This window comes from Dipodomys ordii, unplaced genomic scaffold, assembly GCF_000151885.1.
Source record: "Dipodomys ordii isolate 6190 unplaced genomic scaffold, Dord_2.0 Scaffold90, whole genome shotgun sequence".
Classification (NCBI taxonomy): domain Eukaryota; kingdom Metazoa; phylum Chordata; class Mammalia; order Rodentia; family Heteromyidae; genus Dipodomys; species Dipodomys ordii.
Window position 1 is genome coordinate 6,496,401 of NW_012267306.1, and position 24,068 is coordinate 6,520,468.

At 32.4% G+C, this 24,068-nt stretch overlaps 1 pseudogene across 1 annotated transcript; it reads left to right on the forward strand.

Moving 5' to 3' along the window:
- Positions 1-8,637: 8,637 nt before the first annotated feature.
- LOC105992915 lies at positions 8,638-9,372 on the forward strand (annotated as a pseudogene). The gene has a single exon (XR_001175424.1). The product of XR_001175424.1 is annotated as a 40S ribosomal protein S3a pseudogene (transcript).
- Positions 9,373-24,068: the final 14,696 nt, after the last annotated feature.

A 24,068-nucleotide genomic window follows, 5' to 3' on the forward strand; every position in this document is an offset into this window, starting at 1 on the left:
AGGGTTGGGATTGTGGGGGAGGGGGGAGGCTGGGAAGGGATGTGAAGGGTAAACCAAAGGAGGAGGCTGCAATGCTTGGTAAGAAATGTATGCATTATCCTGCCCATGTAATTGTACCCCTCTGTACAGTATGTTCACAAATAAAAAATAAAAAAAAAGTTACAGAAAAAAAATATTTCTTGAATTTTTATTAAGCAGGGAATATTGAGGGATCATTTTGTCTATCACACCAATTTCAAAGAGCTAATTGCAGACCAAAATGTATAAAACCCTTAAGTACTAGTAGATATTAAATATTTTATTTTATACATTTTTATTGTGAAATACTGTACAAAGGGGTTGCAATTACATGAACAAGGTAATGAGTACATTTCCTATCAAGCATTGTTACCTCCTCCTTTGTTTTTCCCCTCCCATCCCTTCCATCCCACCTCCACAACTACACTCCCCCCACCCCCAAATTGTCAAGTTCTTTTTTCAACATAGTATCTTGTGCATCTTATTCTTACAATGGGTCAACCTGTATCCCTATTTAAGCATTTTGTTTTTTCCTTCCCCTCCCCAAATTGGAGAAATATATTTCAAAATGTTTTTGTATGTTACTTCCTCCATTGGGAGACTTAATTTTTCTTTTAAAAAAAAGAGGGAGAAAATTAAAAATGAGCTTTAAGATAATAGGCTAGAAATCAATGAGTAAAGTTATATTAAGGAAAAAGGAACAGAAATATAAATCTAAGAAGAACAATAAATAAAATGCATGTAATTGTTGAGAAGAAAATTTAAGACTTGAGAGAAATTTGAACCAATTACAGTTTTCTAATAGTTATTGGTCTCATAAGGCATACAACTTGGTTGGGAATATCCCAAGGCACATCCTGTTGCTGTGAACTAGGAAGTAGCTCTAATATTTATACTGAATGATGACTAAAGTATTCTGAATATAGGCATAATGTCTTCATTTCATTTATGTATGTGCATATTTGTATATACATATATATTCGTATGTCACTACAGTCCACACACAAAACCTTCCTGTTCTTAGACTTAAATTCACTCTCTGAATATACTGTTTTCCCATTTAGTAGAAGATGGAATTATTTTATGTCCTTTGTGAATGTATTTGTATTTTCTTTCCATTACTGTGTTTGTTTTTCCCATTGTCCCTTCTACTTTAAATTTCCAAACATATCTTTAACAAGTATGAAAGGCTTGGCACATAATTCAGTGATCTCAGCTATTAAACAAGACCACCATGCCAAAGATTCAAAAATAATATAAGGAAAATATGTAGTAAAGTGCTTTCTAAACAGAATCTATTTATAATAGACAGTGAGTAAATGGTTTCACATTGTTAAAATATTGACTGATCTATGATGTAGAAAGAACATATGGCTACAATGCTGTACCACGAATTATGAATGATGAATTATTTAAAATAAAGTGAAGGGCATTGATATAATATCATAAATTCATATGTAGAAGTAATATTGATAGACAATGCTATTATAGATTATCAAGGTGTCAAATCATGTAATGGAGAAGAAATTCTGATTGACCTGAATTCATGAAGCTGTGAAACTCCAATCATTCTGGTATTTCACTTAAGTATTGCATGGCTCAAACAAGCATGATCTGAAAACATAAAATACAATGAAATTCAACCTTAAAAGTGAACCTCTCTAGGCCATTAAATAAACCACTTTTATTTATTTGTAATAAACCCAAAAAGGCTAGAAATGAGATATAGTATTCAGACCAAAACAAATGCCCACTGATCCATTATGTTCCCTTGGTGCTGGGAACATGAAACCTAACCCCTTAAAAACCTCTATCAAATGCTTTCTTCTTCTCCTGTTAAATGATTCATATAATGGCCCTTTCATAACAGCCTAGATCTTTAAAGTCTGAAAGTTCTGGCATTAGTATTTTTAACCCCTGGCTTTGACTTTTTCCCTATATATCTACACCTAGGGTGATTCAGTGGAGAGTATGGACTGGCCAATACCTTAGAACTTTGCACTTTGCCTACGACTAAAGGGCCAGTATCATTTACCATGATAGTTAAGCTTTATTACCATGTTTTCTTCTATACCAGACCAGAAATTACCTTAAAGGAGGACAAATTCACGTTCAGAATTGTCCCTCCAAACAAGGTGATATTATTCATTTTGTCTTTCCCCAACCATTACTCTATACAGAATTGTCTCAACTCTCTAAAATATCACATGCTTAAAAATTTCTTCTTAAGATTGGGACCTTGAGGCCTGAAGTGACAGAACAGGTGGAAAGAGTTTTGAAGGAATGACTATGAAGGAGAAAATCAAGAGTTACAGAGAAATTAAAAACACATTTTGCCTATAGCATACCCTTTATGTAATGTTCTGCTCTGCACTTTTTGAAAGGTTTTTGACTAAGATGTTGATTTATGTGCATACATATGATCACTTGATAATATTTGGATTTAAGGTATTAATATACGATGATTAAAGAGATTAATTAAGGAAAGCTCCATGTGTGCCTAAGGGCAGGCTTGATAGTTTTGCCAATAATTTTGATTAGAGAAGGGAAGTTCAGTCTTAGAGTAACAAGCTTTTAATTAATTTTATATGGGAAACTTGATACTAAGCTACACAAGAGAAAATTGCTGAAGTATACTCAATTTGATCAGAAGTCAAGAATTTTAGGTAAAACTCATAATCATAATATTTTGCTTACATAAACAAACTGATCTTATTGAATGGATAATTGTGATGTCAAACATTTAATAAGAAGCATCTAAAACAAACATCCAAATTATGTCTTCAGGACACTACTGAATTTAACACTATCCTGAAGCATGTATTGACACATATCCAGGAATTATATTACAATTATAGTAACTATATTAGGCATTGCTCAAAGCAAAATAGCTGGAGAATGGAAAATGAAGAAGGCAATAGAATTTGGAATACAATGAACAATTTTTACTCACTCTGGCCTTGTTAACTAGGTGACTAATTTTCTCAGTAGTTGTTCCCACATATTAAGGTATATATTTCTTCTGACTTAAAAATAACTACAGAATTTACAATAGTAAATAGCTGAAAATAGTACAATGGAAATTTCAATTTTTTCAGTTTGAATGATTATCCATTAAAGGCTCTGTATATTATTTCATGGCGAATGTTTGACAATACATATGCGTATAGAAAAGGGATAGTAAAAATAGAGATTACTAAATAAGTGATAATAATAGCTACAACTAAAACAATTGTCAGCATTTATTCCTTTGTTGAACATCATTGACTTACTTTTTTTTTCTGTATACTGTCTTTGTGTCAGCTATATAAAGGAGTGTATAATTTTAATGAGCTCTTTGAGGCCATAGATAACTCAAATATTTATCTAAGGGATAAAATAGTATAAGCACTTAAGAAGAAGTTCTATATTCTTGAGAAGGACATGGACAAAGTCGGATTTAAAAAGTGCACATAAATATAAGAAACTGGATCTGAAACACACTATGGCCTTTGTCCATCCATGTATAAAACTTTAAAATTATTTTCACATATATATGTCCAAAGAATATACTCTTTAGCATTACTTGCACTTAATTTTTTATCTGTAGTTACAAGGAAGATAAACACTCTCCAGTTATCATGCAACACACACATATACACACACAAATTTACACACACATATACACACTTGGTAATCCATACTTATTTTGTCTATCTTTTCTATTCCTCTTTGTTTTATCCATTTCTTCTACTTTGAGAATAATTATTACTCTGGATTGTATTATTCATTGCCTAATTATTAACTTTATTTTGATCACATATGGCAAGACAAATAATGATAATATTGCCTATTTGAATATTTTAGATTTTTACAATAGCTGTGGTTCTAAGATAGAGAAGGTGCCACTCGAACCACTGTTTAGTGTTATTGTCCAACTGAAACTGTGTACATTGTTTTAGATAAACTATTTACCATGTTGTGTATAAGTTCATTCTTTCTAAAATTAGTATGAACACATAATTTTTGTGGTACACAAAAGCGGGAAAACCAGAGTAGAGAAATATCTACAAAAAGAAAGACAATTCATTTCAAGAAATTGTTCTCAATTTTCTACATCATACCTGTTAAAGGACGTTATCCAATTCATAAAAGAACGATAGAGGAGGACTCTCAAAACTCAAATACAAGCCTGCAATCAGGCTCACCAGGAGAAGCAGTTCTAGCTTAGTGGACATTGAAGAAGATGATTAAGTGATTCTGAATTACCTCTCATGATCCCATTCTCATATCTGGGAAGATTTAACAGCTTCTGAGTTGGATTAATCCTCTATATATTGAAATTTGAAAATTTTTCTACATATCTTGAGAGATAGTACAGTGGTAAGTGTAAGTGGTCATGTCAATCTGTCTGGTTTCAAGGTAAAGTTTAAGCAATCTGTGGTCTCACTAGACCTCAACTTTTTATTGTATTACTGCAGTTGATGTAAATGTAGAATCTTGCTTAGATGTTTACAATGATAAATGCTTAAATGAATGCAGGTAAAATAATTAACAAATTTATCTGCCAAATAGTAATTGTTATTTGTATGATTTTTATGTTAAATTCTGATTGTGAAGATCCATTAGATAGTATTTATATATGTGTGATTTTATGTTAAGTTCTGATTGTGAAGATCCATTAGATAGTATTTATAGATGTGAAGAGGCCTGGCACTTTCATGCTAATGAAATCTTCATAAGACTTAAAAACAGTTTTAATACTCTGTCCTATTTTGACACTAACAAACCATGACATCAGTGGTACACATAAGTAAAAATACAGTTTTTGTTATAGAATAACCAACCATAACTTTTCATTTTCACATGAATATTTGCAAAATAATATGCTATCTAGGAGAATATAAATAGAAAATGCTATTTATTGTCGGAAAAAACTGATGCATTCTAAGGAAGAATGACATCTTTCTCGCGATATATGTGATAGTAACTTGATCTATTCTCTTCAAATTAGTTTTTATTTTGAATTATTTGTTCAACGAAAAATAAGATCTTATGTATAAAATATGTTATTACAGTATAAGAATTATTAGCAGTTTAAAAAGAAGAGTACTCATTACATGATTTATGTAACTATAACCCCTGTATATCACCTTTATAATAACAATAAAAATATAAAGTAAAGACCTATTGAGTCTTTTGATGTGAAAGCTATTATTTTTTTCTATAATTGGAATTGAGACAGCTCAGTTGATATCAAAGTTTCCCAAACTGAGAAACAAAATCAAATTATTCTTAAAAACATCAAATACGATAACCAGTGATCAATTTGATGAGGTATATTTCACTCAAAATATATAATGTCTCATATTTACATAATAGATTAACTTCCGACTATTGAACATAACAAAATACAATGGGGCAATAGATTTTCATGAATTGCTCAAGGTAATTTAATTTGGAAAGTGGGATTAAAGTTTGGGTGTTGTATCAACACTATCATGCAGAAATCTGTTTTTCAAAGTAAATTGAGTGCCTGGAAATGACAGGCATCTTACACAATTTCTCACAAGAGATTAATTAACGTCTTGTCAAGATAATGTCATCAATTTATTTATAAATTCAAAAACTACTAGATCCAAATTTAAGACAAAATAAACCTAATAATGTTGTATTCTGGTATTTATTTCAACAATTTTATTAGCATAGAAAAGCCAGGTGTTGGCTATTTTGAACTTTATGAGAGCCAAAATATGGAAAAAGCCAAGAGGTAGAATTTAATAGCCAATATGAATAGACCAAATAGTATAAGTGGCAGGAGGGAACAATTTCCATGCTCTTCATCTTCCAAGTTTCTCCTGTTAGTAAAGACTTTATCTCAGATGCATTACCTATGAGAGATATTTTTATTCCCAGTCACTAACTTCTTCCTGAGTGAAACCAAAACTACTCTTAGAAAAATGTGCTTAAAACTGTTTAGAGCAAGTTTTCAAAGGCCTTTTGGTCTTTATTGTTTATTTAATTTTTAATACAAAGGGATTCTTTTTGTCTTTTCAAAACACAGTTCCCATTTTGAAGCTAACATAAAATCTGATTACTGTACCAGGACTACCTTGCTCTCTTCTCCCTCAGTAAATTCCAACACTCTTGTGAACTGAAGTACCATCTGGGTCAGCATCACAGAATGGAAAACAGATGGACAAGAGACATGCAGTAAATGAGGAAAGCAACAGAGAATAGAATGATTATCTATAGTAATGTGAAGTATGTATTATAGTATAAATTTGGGAAATTTAAGTGTTTTGGAAATCAAAGCTTTCAATAAAATTCTCATGAATACAAGCACCCTCTTTTGGAAGCTGTCATTTGACATCATTATTCAGTTTCCCACTGGAATATATTACCTCTTAACAAAGGAATACTTGAAAAGTCCAGCACATAATGCATGAAATATGTATCAGACTACTGTATGAGTCAGTCCATCAAGCACTAAATGGATTTCAAAGGTGCACTCATAATGGATTCCAGCATAAAGACACTGATGAAAAGGGGCAGCTACAAAGTATGGATGGCGAAGAAACAGACAGAGTAAAATAAATGGACGACATTCACCAGTGAATACATTAAGCACGAGTGAAAGCCCAGATTTATTAGTTGGCTTTGGGTTTCTAAAGCATGGAATAAGATTGAAGTAATACAGAATCATTACACAAAGATGTGAGTGCTTCCATTTTGAACTCCTCTGTCTTATATGAAACATCTAAGAGTATATGGAATTCTTTTCTTTTTGGAGAGGGAGGTCCGGTCGTGGGGTCTGAACTCTGGGCCTAGACGCTGTCCCTCAGCTCTTCAGCTCAAGGCTAGCGCTCTACCACTTGAGCCACAGCTCAACTTCCGGCTTTTTTCTTTTTGCTTATGTGGTGCTGAGGAATCGAATCCAGGGCCTCATGCATGCAAGGCAAGCGCTCTACCACTGAGCCACCTTCCCAGCCCTCAAGGAATTATTTTCTTAAGTTACAATAAGTAGCCATTTTTTTCTTCACATTGTCTAAAATTGCAAAATTCTTAAAGTCAGTATTATCTTTTATTCTGAGATGTTAAATTATTTAATTTATTAATGTACAAAATGGCATATACAAATATAAAACAAAACTCAGAATGAATCAACTTGATTTGTATAGATTATAAAAAAATGTTTGTGTAAGTACATAGACATACTTTCCTTCTTTTACTAAATAGGATATACCTCTATGATTGCATCACATTTTTGTATTATATGTAGAAAAAAAGTTTATTATTTTACAGAAGGTTTCTCACTGTGACATAGAAGTGATTTGCCTTTTATAGATATACTAATCTTTTCTGAAGAAGTCAGTTTATCTTTTTTGAGTACTAAAAATCTTGGATTAGGAATTTAAGATAATGTTCACGTAAGTAATCATGAAAAGCAGAGCCTTTTTAATTACAGTATTTTGGAGCAGCAAAAATCCCATGGAGATACTAAATTGAATCATTTTTATAATTATTTCACTTGATTAAATCCAAAATTAACTTTGAACAAAACTGTCATATATTAGACATAAACTCTCAAGCCCTAAAATATATCACTAACACAGGTACTTTTGCTGTCTCCATTCTTTCTTTCTTTCTTTTGTTTTCTTTTTTTGCAGGGTGTGGGAGGAAGAGGCTTGAACTCTGGGCCTGGGTGCTGTTCCTGAACACTTCAGCTCAAGGTGAACACTTTACTATTTGAGCCACAGTGCCACTTCCAGATTTCTGGTGGTTAATTAGAGATAAGAGTCTCATAGACTTTCCTACATAGGCTGGCTTTGAACCATGATCCACAGATCTCAGCCTCCTGAGTAGCTAGGATTATAGGTGTCCAGCTCTCCTTTCATATAAGAAAACTGAGGCTTGGAGAAGTCAGGTTATGTGGTTAGTACATGAACAGATCCTGAATAGAAGCAATGAAGTTTTAGTACACTGTACTCTTGGCATATGTGTGTGTGTGTGTGTGTGTGTGTGTGTGTGTGTGTGTGTGTGTGTTGGTGCCTGTATGCATGTATGTATGCATATCATATAAGGATTTGTTTGCTTTTATGTAGAAGTTTAGTCTTTCTTGAGCCCTTGCAATCAGTTGCCACTACTCTATTGATTTAATATCAGAAGACCAATACCCTGAAAATTGTTCAAGGTGACGGCTCAAAGCAGTCAGTAACTTAGCCCTACAGAGATAGAAGCAATCTTGTCCTGCCTAGCCTATATACAATAATTTAGATGATTTTTCAAACTTCTTGGATACTGTCCTACAATGAGGTTATGGTAAGTAAATATATGTATATATAACATGTATATATAATATATAATACAATGCGCTGAATTTCTGTGAGTTTTCTTAATTCAACATTTCCTATTCAGAATTGTTGAATCTATAGCAGTTGTCTCAGTGGGAAGTATAAACTCCCCATCTCCTGCTTATTCTTCTTCTATAGCCCACAAAGCTTACATACCACTCAAGTTAGCTTCACATGAAAGTTGAGAGGAAAACCTTCTTAGAAGGAGTTAAATGGGAGCTAATTTTCCAACGACCACACTACAGACATGTTTTAAATTAGCTCTTTTGTCTCTCTCAGCAGTATCATGGCAGTCCACAGGAACAAGCACCTTACAAGAGGTGGCAAAAATGGAATAAAAAAGAGAAAGCTTTTTTGATACATTTTCTAAGAATGATCAGTACGATGTGAAAGCACCAGCCACGTTCAATATAATAAGTATTGAGGAAACACTAGTCACCAGGACTCAATGAATCCAAATTACAACTGCATCTGCTGGCATTAAGGGTCAGGTGTTTGAAGTGAACCCCCTGACCTGCCGAATGATGAAGTTGCATTTAGAAAAGTCAAACTAAGTAATGAGGATAATCAGAGGAAGAACTGCCTGACCAACTTTATGACATGGATCTCAATGGAGACAAAATGTACTCCATGGTCAAAAAATGGCAGACCATGACTGAAGCTCCTGTTGATGTCATGAGTATAGATAGTTACTTGCTTTATTTGTTCTGTGATAGTTTTACTAAAAATCTAACAACAAGATAAGAGAGATCTGCTATGCTCAGCATCAACTGTTCTGCTAAATCCTAAAGATGATGATGGAACTTAGGACTGAGAAGTGAAGACAAATGAAAGAAGTACTTAATAAATTGATTCCAGAAAGCGTTTTGGTGAAAACATAGAAGAAAAGTCTTACCAGTCCATCCATTTCTAGTATCTTTGTTAGAGAACTAAAATGCTGAAGAAGCCCAAGTTTGAATTGGGAAAACTCATGGAGCTCCATGGTGAAGGTAATAGTTCTGGAAAACAATACCAGGGTTGACATCAGTGATAAAGTTGAATGAGCTAATGGATATGGCTCATCAGTCTAAAGAATCCATGTAAAAGTTAGGTTTTTATAGTGACAAAAGGCCTATTTGTGAAACAAATATTTTAAATTAAGGTGATATGTCTAGAAAATTAAGTCTCAGAACTGCTCATATGAGGGCTTGAGTCATTAGTTTCTTAGTTATCAAATCTTTATGCTAAATTCTAAGGAAAATGGATATGGCTTTTGTTTAAACTGCTAGTGTTTTTCATTACCTTGACCTTCCTCTTTTTTTCTCTTTATTACCTAAATATTACTATTCTTAGTGATAATATGTATATATATATGTGCAGTAGTATGTCATGTACAGAAAGAGAAAGGATAGAAGACAAAAAATTTGTGTTATAATGATTTCTATGGGGGATTTTTATGCAGGCTCCTTTCCAAACCTTGGACATGATTTCCAATCTCATATTCTTCTTAGCCTGTGATGAAGTGATATCACATATTAAGTTCAGTATACATGTTTTGAATATCTGTATTTTATTAGAGATTTTGATACATACTATGTATTCATACATAAGTATGAAACTATCTTCAGGGAATATACATCTAGGATTCCTATTTAAATCATTATATATTATTACTTTGAACAATGCATTTTGCTGAGAAGTAAATCACTTCTTTACAGTTCAAGATTTTGAAGCAAGTGTGTTCCTCATCTATTTTGACATATTGTATGGAATTCAGACACAAAGTTCTGTTGTATATGTTTAGCTAAGTCCTCACTCTATCTCTCTAGTTTATGAGGGTTGAGGGGGTGAGGTCAAAAAACTTTCCTCAGGGACCAAACACATCACAATCAATTTAGTCCAAATCTGAGTTCAGAGCAGTGGGTTGAATAAGTGCTCTTCAGACTTAGCATTTCAAAAATGTAGAAAATTTTATAACTACCAATGAATAAAATTGATTTTAGAACATAGAATGTTATTTCAATGATATATCTGATACTATATAGTCAAAATTTCATGAAAATTTATTCTACATTTCCAAATCTTACTGTTCATAAGAAAACTGGGAAAACATTCCAGAAAGTTGTTGGCTAACTCATTAAACAGAAACTCATTAAAAACCTTCCCAAGTTTTTTTTTTCCTTCCCAAGTTTTTAATTAAAAAATATAAAAAGAGGAATCCTGGTTAAAGACCTGAGCCTTTTTCAAAGCCTCAGTGTTACAGATACATTCTTCTCTTTGAATTAGATGGTTTCCATACTATGCTTTTCATTTTTATATATTTTATTCAGAGTATGTTACTTTCAGATACTTTATTTTGTTCATTAAATCAGTAGAAATTACTGAAAGAAAGCTATATTTATTTCACTTCAAATGCTTAGTGAATACTACCCCAAACCTTAGTTTATTTGTATTTTTTTTCCTGTAGCGGTTTAGGGAAATCTCTAAGTCTGATATGATGTGTATCACAAACAAGCTCATATCTTCTCTGGATGCTTGTCCATTATGGTCCATCTGGCAATGCTGTGTTCTGGAGTTATTTTTGGCAAAATAATCAGCTGTTGCAGCCAAAAATAAGAGTATTAGAAAGAACTGCCCATATATAAGACCAAAAGAAAGTGATGAGTGCCTGTAATACATGGGTAGGAACAAAGGTCTATTTCTGAATGATAGTTGGTGGGGAGGTGGGGGCTTTGCAGAAGAAACTTACCTTTCTTCACTTTATTCTGTGTCATCTTTTTTTTTTACCTTGGATATATTCAACTTTTTTTGAGAAAGCATGCTGCACACAAGGCCTTTCATGGCAGGGCATATCTCCTAAACATTCTTTTTAAATTGTCAGACATTTCAAGGGGATCAAATTTAATACTTAGATCCCATCATTAAGTTATTAATTTTATACTTAATTAATATTGATGAGAAAAATAAGATTACTGATCAGTTTATTAAGGATGTAGCAATTACACTACAATTAGTAACAGTGAAGCAGCAATGGCATTGTAATATAGCATATTTCTTACTCTGTGGCAGATACTGTCAGATATATTATTCAGCTATGTTACTATTAGTTGAGTTTACAAATCAAGGCATTGAATAAGATTATAGAACTTGAAAAAATTCATAAGCATTAATAAAAGTGCATTTTATTGGAAGTTTGCACCTTTTAATATACATGAAGAATATCAGGAATCATTTTCTAGACACATTTATGTGCAATCACCAGTAATATAGATAGAATTCCATGGGAATAAAATTTAAATGTAGGTCTTATTCCAAAGACCATATTCCATCTACTAAATAAATTTAATTAGATATATATTTAGGGAGCAAGAGTGGGAAAAATAGGAAGAGGAAGAGGGGAAGAGAACAGGATGTCACATTATCAGGAGGTACAGAAATATATCCAGATACACTTCATACCAAAAACCACTACTATAATTCTTTGAACAAACTCTACTCATAACATTACTGAAACTTAATGAGAAAATGTTGTATTTGTAGTCAAATTCACCTTTATAATATTTCATTACTATGTAACTAATAGTGGAACATTCCTATGATAGTCTATGAAGAATAAGTTCAGAGATGAGCACCAGTGACCCATGTCTGTATTGTAGCTATTCAGGAGGCTAGGATGTGAAAATTGTGGCTCAAAGCTAGCCTGGCTAAGAAAGTCCATGAGACTCTTATCTATAGCTAACCACCAAAAAGACAAGAATACAAAAAGTGAAACTGTGGCTCAAATCGTAGAGTGCTAACCCTAAGCAAAAAGCCCAGGTATTTACCCCAGGCCCTGAGTTTAAGACCTAGGACCAGTATAAAACAAATAAAAATAAATTTGAGACAATATTTTTCACAGAAAAATGCCACCTTCACATAAAAGTTTAATTCAGACTCTTGTGAAAGTTTAGTTTGAGAAAAAAAACTATAAGCCCTCTCATTTACCAGAGTCACGTCAAAAGGAAAATAAGACTATTGAATAAACAGTGAAGGCAAGAAGAGCACAAAGTTATATCTAAAATACTGTACAGAAGAACTGGAACATTTAATAAAGTAAAATAGGCTAGAAACAGAAACAATACTGCATTTGCTCACTCATGTAGGACCTAAAAATTGTTGAATTTACAGAAATTAGGAGTGGCATGATGGCTAACACCTAGCCTGGAGTGTGTGAGGTGAAAATTGTTACTGTAGCTGTCACAACTAAAAACATTTAATAGAATGAGAGGAAGAAATTCAGAAAATCTATTGTACAATAGTGTGACTATGGTTGAAATCACGTTTTATTCTTGAAAAATGTTAAGAGAGTTGTTAGGAAGTTTTAGTCCATGAAAATAATTATGTGAATGCATATGCTAACTGGTTGGATTTTGTCAGTCTACTTTGCCTAACTGGTGGAATATATGAAGCTTGTACACACAATTAGAACAAAATCTTGTGCCTGGTAACTATAATTTTATCTGTCAAGGTAAGAAATGAGAAAGAAAAAGAACATTATAGTTCTCATTTTGTTGGTTTAGGTCTAGCAAACTGTGACTACAAGCTCAAATGTGAAATGGACATTGAGTTATATTTCTTTTATTGACAAATATAGTTTCCACTTTGAAGAAGTGGCCTCAATTCTAAGTAGCTAAATAGCTATTTTCAATCAGAATAATAAAATATGATTTAATTTACAAAACTGTTTCTCAACATATACATGAAAAGATGTAAAATATTACATGAGAATATCTGAAGGTCAAAATGTAGTTTAAAAATAACCCTGATCCACTGGCTCTATTGATTGTTTCTCTTGTGTTATTATTATACCTTCCTCAAACAATTATTTCTTCACCCTAAGGCAATAAGGGAGGTGATATAGTATAAGAAAACAAAACTCCCAAGATGCTAACATTTGAAAAAACAATGCTACAACAGGGGCAAATGATCCACCTGGGAATAGAGAATTTGGCACAACTAGATTGCAAAATTTTAAAGGCCCTCCAAAACTTGGTTAAGACCTATCCTCAAAAAGGGACACCAATTGCATCACATTTCCCTCTTTATTATTAGATTGTTTTCATTTTCATTCTTAAAAATGAAGTGAAGACCCATTTTACATTATAGATTCAATAATGGGCCCCCATCAATGTTTAAAAGTGAGTTATTATTTAATAGATTCATTAAGTTAAGATTTTTCAAATTCACATTTTGGTTAGAGTAATAATACCTTAACCTTACAGTTATTAGTACATTGATGTTTAAATGTACAATGCATTGTCTTAAAATATTATTCAGATGAGCAAGTTTTCTTTGATGCCTGGCCTTTCTCATTCAGTTCTTCCAAGAAGTGATAGACAAAAGGTAGAACATTCTATTAAAAATAATTTAAAGAATCCCTTTTACGCCAAAGCTAGAGAAATTCCTAAACATTTTGGATTCAAAACACTTAATATCTTAGTAGCATTTTTTTACACAGTCAAGGCTAAATGAAATATATAGTAGTTACATTTATTTAGTAGTTAAATCAAGACAGCTTATTGTGTATTTATGTCCAACAACTTAGCATACTTTGGCAAAAAGATCACACAAATTTAAAGAATAAAGTAATGTTTTATTCGATTTTGAGTAACTCAAATTGAATGTGTATACCTATTTGGCTCTAAACAGTTCCTCAAGCTCCTAAATCAGAACAATCTCATCTCTCCAGAACAATCTCATCTCTCATTTCCTGTTCTAGAATCATTCTTACATGGTTTGTGCTTTTCATCTTAGAAGTACAAGGATACAGGTTGCCAGGTATTATGTCATCAAAAGGAATGTAACTCAATGATGAAATTGTAAATAATTCCATATTAGTAATTTACTCTGTGTTTGTCAGAGTGCTGCTGTATTTTCATTGAAAACTTCAAGTATATGCAGCCATTTCATGGCTTGGTAAACTCCTAAATGAATGTGTGCTCACAAGTGGCATTATATCGTTTCCTTTTGCTTAAGATGTTACTTATTACTAAATTCACAATAATTGCAATTTACCACTGCCATTCCTCCTGTTGTAGGCATGGATCCAGAGTGGGGATAAGGAACAGCAGCCTTTGTTGAAGTAAGACTTGAGAAGTGGTTGCTGTACTAAGTTGCTGAGATATGAAAACTGGTCTTTTTATGAATACTTTTATGGAGGTTGAATTTTTAATTAAATTGCTATTATGGATTTCAGGAAAGCTTTTATCTAAAGCAACAATTTCATACAAAATAGCTATGATGAAATATCAATGGAAGTACATAAAATGGGTCAATATAGGCAACTGCTGTATTCTTATTGTTGAATTAGTAAAGACTTTGGGGGTCAAGCCATTGTTTCTTTCTGCTAGTGTCCAAGAACTGTATCTTTGTGGTTGTTGACAATGGTACTTTCTTGACTAGATTCATAGTTTCCATTCAAACAAAAACATCAGTATACTATTTTTAACCCATTATGCCATGAATCAATGGCAATGGATTTCTTTAAAAGTAAGTTCTGGAAGAAATGCTACAGTTCTGAATAGTATATTACAAATCACCATGCCTTTAAACTATTATGTGAAAGCATAATAGAAATTTGTAGGTAACCCTCAACATCAAATGGTACTTCTCATAAACTCTTGTATGAATTTTCTAGAAGCAATGGTGTAAACACAGAAAGAAAATAATGGGTTTCAGTGAGCAGAAAGCAGAAAAAAAGGAAGCCTAGAGATCAGCATAGAGAAAAACTGTAAGTACTCCAGGAGGAAGATAAAAGGAATGAAAGTGACTCAGATAGCTGAGATCTGAGGAACATGGTTCAGAGCTAGTCCTGGAAGGAAAGTCTCTGAAACTCTTATTTCTAATTAACCAACAAAAATCTAGTAGTGGAGAAATGACTCAAGTGTTAGAGCCCTAGCCTTGAGCCAAAAAGCTCAGGGACAGTTTGCTTGCCTTGAGTTCAAGCTACAGAATCAGCAAAGTGGAAGGAAGGAAGGAAGAAAGGAAGGAAAGAAGGGAGTGAGGGCAATAAATTAATAGAATATCTGAAAATGTGATCTTGTATTTAATGATGAAATATGACATAAATAACAGGAGTAAGTATACAGAACATGAAGTACAACAAAGGAGTCATAATCTCAAGGAAAGATAAAAAGGTAATAGACTGATCTACTGGAAGGATCTATAAATGAAAGGTGTATGATAGTCATAACAACAGAAGTTTTTCTCATCCTTTCTTCCATAAAAACAGTTTGTTGTCAAAAAGAATACACAATTCAAATTATTCATTGATATTTTAATACGAAGTGTAAGACTTTCTTTCCTTATTACTACTATCAGAAACAATCTAAACTTAGAGCTCCAAATGAAGAATTAGCAGTTTGCATGATTCTGGATTTCTGATTTAAATTAATTTCCAGTTATTAATGAATTTTATTACCTGTGGTTTCTACGTTCACTGTTTAATTGTAATTTTGTTGGCTTAGTTTTGTCATGTTTGGAGTGAAGCAACAGAAGCAACAGTCTTTAATTGAACATTACTGCTATTTCTTGTTGAAGGTACCAAACTGAAATTTCCATAAAACTGACTGTGAGAAGCTAATTTACTACCAAAGAGAAAAAAAGCCCAGATCCTTTTTTTTTTAAATAAGTTTTTTTTTATTGTGAAAATACTGTACATGAGCAAGGTAATGAGTATATTTCTTATCAGTTTGGTAATGAGAAGGGACTTCTGAAAGAGATATATCTTTCTGGAAAATAAGAAATGGACAGGATTTAAGGAAATTGTGTAGGAATTTCCAATAAAACTATGGCCAAGTTATATGGCCAAATGGAGCAATAAGTGCTTCTCTTGCTAATGAAGAGGAATAGGCCAGTTATTAATATACTACCTAAATAGATAATTGCCCCAAATAAAACTTCTCTATACCGTAATGTACAGTGCTAAATAAGGAAAAGAGTTGGTTAGTTGTAATTGTGGGTTATTTGAAACTTATGTTCAAAGTTCTTTTCTCTAGATTATTTCTCCCTAATCAATATATTTTATACTTATAATCAATATTAGATCTAATACTTAAGAAAGCTTATATAATAAATAAGAATTATTTTAGAATTTTAAAACCTAGGTTTGTAGAGATTTGTCATTTGCCAATTTGCGATTTAGGTCAGCTATATAAATTAATTTTAGTCTAAGCAAGATCCATTATTTTGGCATATAAAAATGATATTTATTCTCTTAACAGAGCCTATTAGGAAAAGATCACGTGTTTCATTAAAATTAGAAGAAACATCATTTATTGTGGGTTAAAACATAGACCAGTAAGGACTCAAGGAAATGGAATTTTCATAACTCCTTGTAAGTAATTTGCATCAAGAATTTTTTCCAACTGTTTAAGGTTCATTTACGTAATTTTCTCAGTGGTTGTGCAATATGGACTTCACTAATATTCCAGTTTAACAAACAAGAAAAAAAGAGTAGAGTTCCAGTAGGTTTCCAATGTCAAAAAGCTGCCACAATCATCCAGAATACCAGACCTGTCACTCTGGGTGCAGGCATGTGCTGAGAGCCAGTTTGAAAGACAGCTGAGTTTGCTTTTATACATGAGTTTGAGCATGTAGTTAGGATGAAATCAAATATCGAAATGTATATTTCAGATATCAGACAACATTAGAAAGTGCATTGTTATATTAGTGAAGGATTAAGTTTCTCATCAGAGGAAAGGGAAATAAATCACTCTGAGGAAATTGAGGAGCAGCCGCAATGTAGTAGAATATTATTTAATCCTATGATGTCTCTTTTTAAGCATTGGAATAAGAATAAATAAATAATAATCCATCATGGCAGTTTTATTTACTTATTTCTCATTTAGTCATGCTCAATCAATTCTTAAAACACTAGAATTCTTTTATTCTGTTCCTACTTGTTGACAAAACAGTTTTTTTAAAATTAAGTCTAAACATGTAATAATCACTTGTAAGGCTAGGGTAAAAGTGCTTCGTGTAACAATGAACTTTCCCAAGAGTGACTGAGATCAAACTGGACTCAAATCACAGTAATGAAGAAAGTATACTTGCGGAAATTGAACTCATTATTTTAAAATGTCTTTTATTATTAAGTCATTGCTGAATTATTTCAAGGGTATAAAAATAGTAATTATTGAACTACTGTCAGCTTATCATCACTGCTTTATTAATGGTCTCCAAATTTTATTGTTTTTGTTCTGGTACTATGTGGAAGATTAACTCCTCACAATTGTAAGAGTTGAAAATCTTTCAGCATAGACTATGATCCTGAGACAATGTGAAAATTGTAGTAATGGGGGAGAAAGAAACACCTAAGAAAGTGGGAGGTATCAGAACTAGGCTGCAAATTGCTGAATGGTCCTCTGGTTTGTGATAAAATTTTATAATTTTACTAGCTCATAGATTTCTGAAAAAATTTACATTTACAAAAAGTATACCTACGAGTAGATTCAAGTCAAAATTCAAAAGCTATGCAAATATATGTTTTATCAAAACATGTAAAAAAGGTTTGCAGTACAGGTATACTTATCTGGTAATTACTATTCTGAAATTAACTACTTTCAGAAGTTTTATTCCTATTATTTCAAGGTTGCATGGTTATATCTTATATATATGTCATTTAAATTCCCTCTTCAATAATTTACATCTCACTATCTTGGGAAATATTAAGCACAAAGCATTAATATTAAACAAGTGAGACATCTTCATACAAATTTCTATGAAGATTTCTTCTTTTCTAAGTATTGCCAGGGGAGATAATTCTAAGTCATTATCTCGTCTTGCCTGTTAAAAATTAAAATTGTGCTCTCTCCAAATTCATCAATTTAATGTATATTAGCACAACCATTTCACTGCTATTAATTATTTTTTCCTGGCAAAAGAACAGGGTTATACCTCAGATCTTGAACTAAAATATAAACAACACAGTATTGTTTGGCCAACAGTCAAATACTATGGAATTTCACCTTTCACCTTTCCCATCTCTAAGATATTTTCTCTTGCAATCAGAATATTTATCTCCATGGTGTCAACTGCTTCTGCCTTCCAAAGTCAGGTAACTGATTTAATTCATGGCATTCTTGTCAAAATAATTCTATTTCACCTTCCAGAAATCTTCCAGCTGTTTTTCTTTTCTTCTTTTTTCATAACAATTTCACTTTAAGAACTTACAAATTAAATAGAGAAGAAAGGAATCTAAGTTCAGTGGGGCATGAATTTGTCATTCCACCATGACTGCAAAGATTTCTGCTAAAAAAACTTAACCAAATAAAAGTTCAAATGTGCTTATCCTATACTTGCCAATTTTTTCCAAAGATAGATAGATAGATAGATAGATAGATAGGTAGGTAGATAGATAGATAGATAGAAAGATAGATAGATAGAAAGATAGATAGATAGATAGATAGATAGATAGATAGATAGATAGATAGATAGATAGATAGATAGATAGATAGATAGATAGATAGATAGATTCCAAAGTCATAGAACAGGTTAATGGAGTACCATAGGCTTTCAATGATAGTAGACAATTGTAAAAACGTGAACGATTCAAAGCTACTGTTTTGTTTTCTTTTCTGGCCTATATCATTAACTATCTATGGTAAGATATTGATCATCCACATAGCATAGACTGGTAACTATGTACTTCAGTTTTGGTTTATTCTGGTGTAACTTTGTTTCTTAATTACTCATCTGAAGTTCTTCACTTTAGACTTCTTGAGTAGAAAAGTGTAGATTGGGTAACTTAAACCATAAATATTTATTTTTCAGTTAGAAGAATAAAAAATCCAAGATCACGGCAGGCACTTTATAAACCAATTGATTTTTCCCTAGACTCAGAGGGAGAGAGAGCAAAGTCATTTCTTTTATGTCTACTCTTGTAGAGGAATTAATCTCACTCATGAGAGTTTCAACTTCATGCTAATTAACTCCCAAAGCTGCTACCACGTTGAGGATTAAGACTCTACATAATAATAGAGGGGAATGATGCACAAGCATTTAAAACATAGCATAGCATTTTTTAGGGCCATTATTGCAACACTATAATGAATATCACTTAATAGCTGTAAGAAAGAAGACACTATTGAGCCATTGTGATCCTCTCCTAGGAATATCCTCCTTTGTTCTCAGTGTGTTAATGCTTAGACTGCTGTTTAGTTAATCATATCCAAGTGTAATTATTTTTTATTATCCATGGGTTAATTTGTACATTATACACATATTCTAGTTATTAAAAAATGAGGGAAAAATACAGCCTATATTTCTTTGGGTCTGTCTTACTTTATTTAATATAATTTTTTCCAAGTCTTTCCATTTTCTTAGGAATGGGGCAATGACATCATCTCTAACTGAAGCTTAGAATTCCACTATGTATGTGGTGTGTGTGTGTGTGTGTGTGTGTGTGTGTATAATATTTTATTTTATATATATGTTTTATTTTTATTGTCAAGGTTTAAGAAGGGGTTACAGTTACATAAGTAAGATAAGTACATTTCTTGTCAAACATTTTACCTCTTCCCTTATTTCTCTCCTACTTTTCATTTCCCCCAACTCCCCAGCAAGTTGTACAGATCATTTCCAATATATTGTCTTGTGAATATTGCTATTGCATTGATTACCCCTTGTCCTTTGTCTCCCCCTTCTGTTGTTCCCTTTCCCTTCTCTGATTCAAATAACTATATATACATTTCCAGGGTACCAAAATCAAATACAGTTACAAAAGGAGATATACCATAGGGGGAAGAACACACAAAAGAAACAAAAATTTAACATAGTACATTAAAAACATCAACAAAGAAAACCTCTTGTGTCCATGTCTTGGAGTTCATTTCACTTAGCATCATCTTATATGATCATATGTACATAGCTATTGAGCTTTTCTGCTCATCTGATAAATTATCCTAGATGTATACTAATTATTGCAAGTAAGGAAAACATGGGATCTATGTTTCTTTGGGTCTGGCTTACTTCACTTAATATGGTATTTTTCCAAGTCTTTCCATTTCCTAACAAATGGGGTGGTGTCATTCTTTCTGATGGTGGCACAGAATTCCAAATATAAATATACATATTTATCACATTTTTTCTTTTTCATTACTCTACTGAGGGACTTCTGGGTTGGTCTTATATCTTAACTCTGGTGAATAATGCTGCAATAAACATAGTTGTTAGTTGTGCTGATAGCTTTAGTATGACCTTGTTTGTGATCCTTTGGATTAATGCCCAGAAGTGGGATTGCTGGGTCATAGGGGAGCTCTATGTGGAGTATTTTAAGGAATCTCCATACTGCTTTCCAGAGTTATACCATATTTTCTTGGTCCATTCATCCACTGAGGGCCACTTGGTTTGATTCCATACCTTAGCTATGGTTAAATAATGCTTCAGTGAACATGGTTGTGCTGGTGGTTTTAATTTGGCCTGGTTTGTGGTCATTTGGGTACTTGCCCAGTCATGGAATTTCTGGGTTATTGGAGAGCTTTATGTTTAGTCTTTGAGGAATCTACTACTGCTTTCCAAAGTGGTTTAACTAGTTTACATTCCCACCAACAGTGTAGTAGTATAATTCTGTTTTGGACACATCTCCTGTCAGCATTTCTTTTATGATCTGAGAGGTTGAGCATTTCCTCATGTGTCTATTGGTCATTCTTATTTCTTCTCCAGAAAAGTCTCTCTTTAAGTCTCTAGCCCACTTTTTAATGGGGTTGTTGTTTTTTTGAGGATTTTTTTCAGGGGAGAGTTAATTTTTTGAGCTCTAAGTGTATTTTAGATATGAAGTATTTATCTGACATATAGCTATTGAAGATCTCTCATTCTGTGGACTTGCTGTTTATTTTGCAAGCTATGTCCTTGGCCATGCAGAAACTCTTCATTTTGATGCAATCTCACTTATCCAGTTTTTCTTTGATTTGCTGTCTTTCTGAATCTTTACTTAGGAAGTTTCAACCTGTGCCAAGGAGCCCTACTGTTTCCCCTATCACAAAGAAGGATATTCTCAGGGGAGGCTCACATTGATTCAATAGCTATGTGCATATGACCATATAAATTGTGCTTATTAAAATGAATTCTAATAAATGGAAATAAGATTCTTTTTTACTGTTTTCAGTTATGTCTTTTCTCTTTGTTTTTTCTTCTTTGGTTAATTTCCTGTTGTCATTGTTATTTATTTTATACCCTTTGTCTTGTATATAAGTTTATCTCATTTGGGGAAAATAAGAGGAATCATAGAAACTGTGATAAAAGGTGAACCAATGCAACAGTATTATTAGATACTATGTTGGAAATGAACTTTACAAATTTAGGGGAGGTGTAATTGTGGAAGGGAAGATGGTAACACTGCTCAAAAAGAAATGTACACATAACCTTATTTATGTAACTGTGACCCCTTCTGTATATCATCTTTACAATAAAATTTAAATTAACAAAATAAAATACTAGGGTCAAATGTTTCCAGAATGTTATTCTATAACTTCAGAAGTCCAATAAAGTGAAGTACTATTTTATTATATTTACCTTTTGAGCTGTTGGTATGTATTTCACCACATGTCTACCACATGTCCTGTCTAGAAAACACACTTATCTGGCCGACCACCTAAAATCTGCCTAATCTCTACTTCTTTCATTCACTCTATGTAAATCTCAGGGTCAAACAATCTTGCTAAAGGATAGATGTGTTTACATTTTTCTGAATAAAATTTTGATCTATAACACACAAAGTTATTGTGTCCACATTCTAATTACGTGATTTTTGTTATAATAACTGTATAATATACCTTTAAACTTTCACCACAATCAAGATACTTAAGTTTTTAATCATTCTAGAAAGTTATTTCATACTCTGAGCTCAGCAATCATTAAGCTGCCTATATTTATTTGCCCATCTTAAGATATCATATAAAGAGATTATGTAATGTTAAAGTTTTTGAATCTGTCTACTTTTCTGAATTATATTTTGACTCATGCATGTTATGGCAAATATCAGAAACTATTCCTTCTACTCATGTGCTTACAAGTTTATGTGCATTTGGGTTGTTTCAGTTAGAAGTTATTATACAAAAAGGCACTGTGACCCTTTGTCAAGGTCATTAGTGGAAATATACTTTTATTTCTCTTTGGAGAACATCAAAACATAATTAAATTTTACAAGAAAGACTAAATGATATTTCAAAGTCACTCTTTCATAGTTCAAATCTTAGACAATCCTTAGTACTGTCATAGGTATATTTTACATTCACACTGAATGTTAAATATGATCTCTTTACAGTTTTAATTTCAGATTCTTGTTTAAGCATCTCATCCTGACATTACTAGTAATTTGCATACCTTATTTTTGTGAGAAAACCATACCAGACTTGCTTCCAATGTCAAAAATTTTAAATAACTCTTGAAATAATCTACATATGCTCTTGATATAAACTCTTCATCAGATACATATTTTCAACTTACCACTCAGAGTGAACCTCTTTATGAAGTAAAAGAATGGACCACAAGTAATTTACCTGTGTTTCATGCTTTCTAAATTGTCTCACAGAAATCTCTATGTACTTTAAGTTAAAAGATTTCCAGTTTTGCAATCATTGTGTAGATTAATATAGAGATTCCTCTAAAAACTAAAAAAAACTAAAAATTGAAAAATAAAAGGGATGGCTCTGATCATGATAAATTGCACCCATAAATTGGCACATTGGATTAAAATCTCTTTGTACAACTTCTTGAAGATAATTTAAAAAAACAAAAGCTAAAATAGACCTACTTTGTGATCCTGTGATACCACTATTGGGCATATATCTGAAGAAGCATAAATAAATGTACAAGAGAGGTATTATACAAATATACAAGAGCTGCTATTTGCAGCTCTGTTCACAATAAGCACTTTGGGAACAGCTGAAGTGTCAGCTCACAATGAATTGATAAAGAAATCATAATATATGTGTATAAATGTTCTTTTGGTAATATAATATCTCAGGTATCATTTACCTGAAATTGGACTTTACATTCTTTATAATTCTATTTGATTTAAAACTCAAAATGATTTGCATTTTACTCAGAACTATATAGTTGCTTTTAAAGTTTGAGTGTAGAATCTTGAGGCATTCACTCAACACCTCATTGGTATCAAAGATTCAGGTTTCTTCTGCATTTTAGCTCAACAGTCATTAGTATATCGTTATAAACTTCTTTGAGCCCAAAATGACTGTTACAGTGCTAAAAAGTATACCTTAAAGCATAAGAAAGTGAGAAAGTTTCTTTAGTTGCACCTTTTTATTGTCAACTGAAATTAAAAAAAAAAACTTTTCCAGAATTGCTTGCAGCAGATTTCCACTTATAATTCAGAGACTTTGAACAGAGCTTTGTAGCACCACTGACTATAAATGAAGCTGTTCAATCGAGCAGTGACTCTCCACATCTTGGCATGTAATAAAGTGAAAGAGACCGCTTACTGTATGAATTTGTGGTCATCCATCAGTAGGATTTGCTTCACTAGGAAAAGAAAATCAGAAATAATAGCCAGACTCATGCTGCTGGTCCAGGTGGGAATTGAATGTCCAGAGGAGCTCTAATATGCCAGTTGTGGTTACATTGCTTCATCAGGAACACATGGCCATTACATCAGAAGCAGGTATTGGTTGCTCACTTCTGAATCCATTCCATATTTTCTTATTTTACCTTATTTGCTCATGCTTTATCAAGAAATTCAAA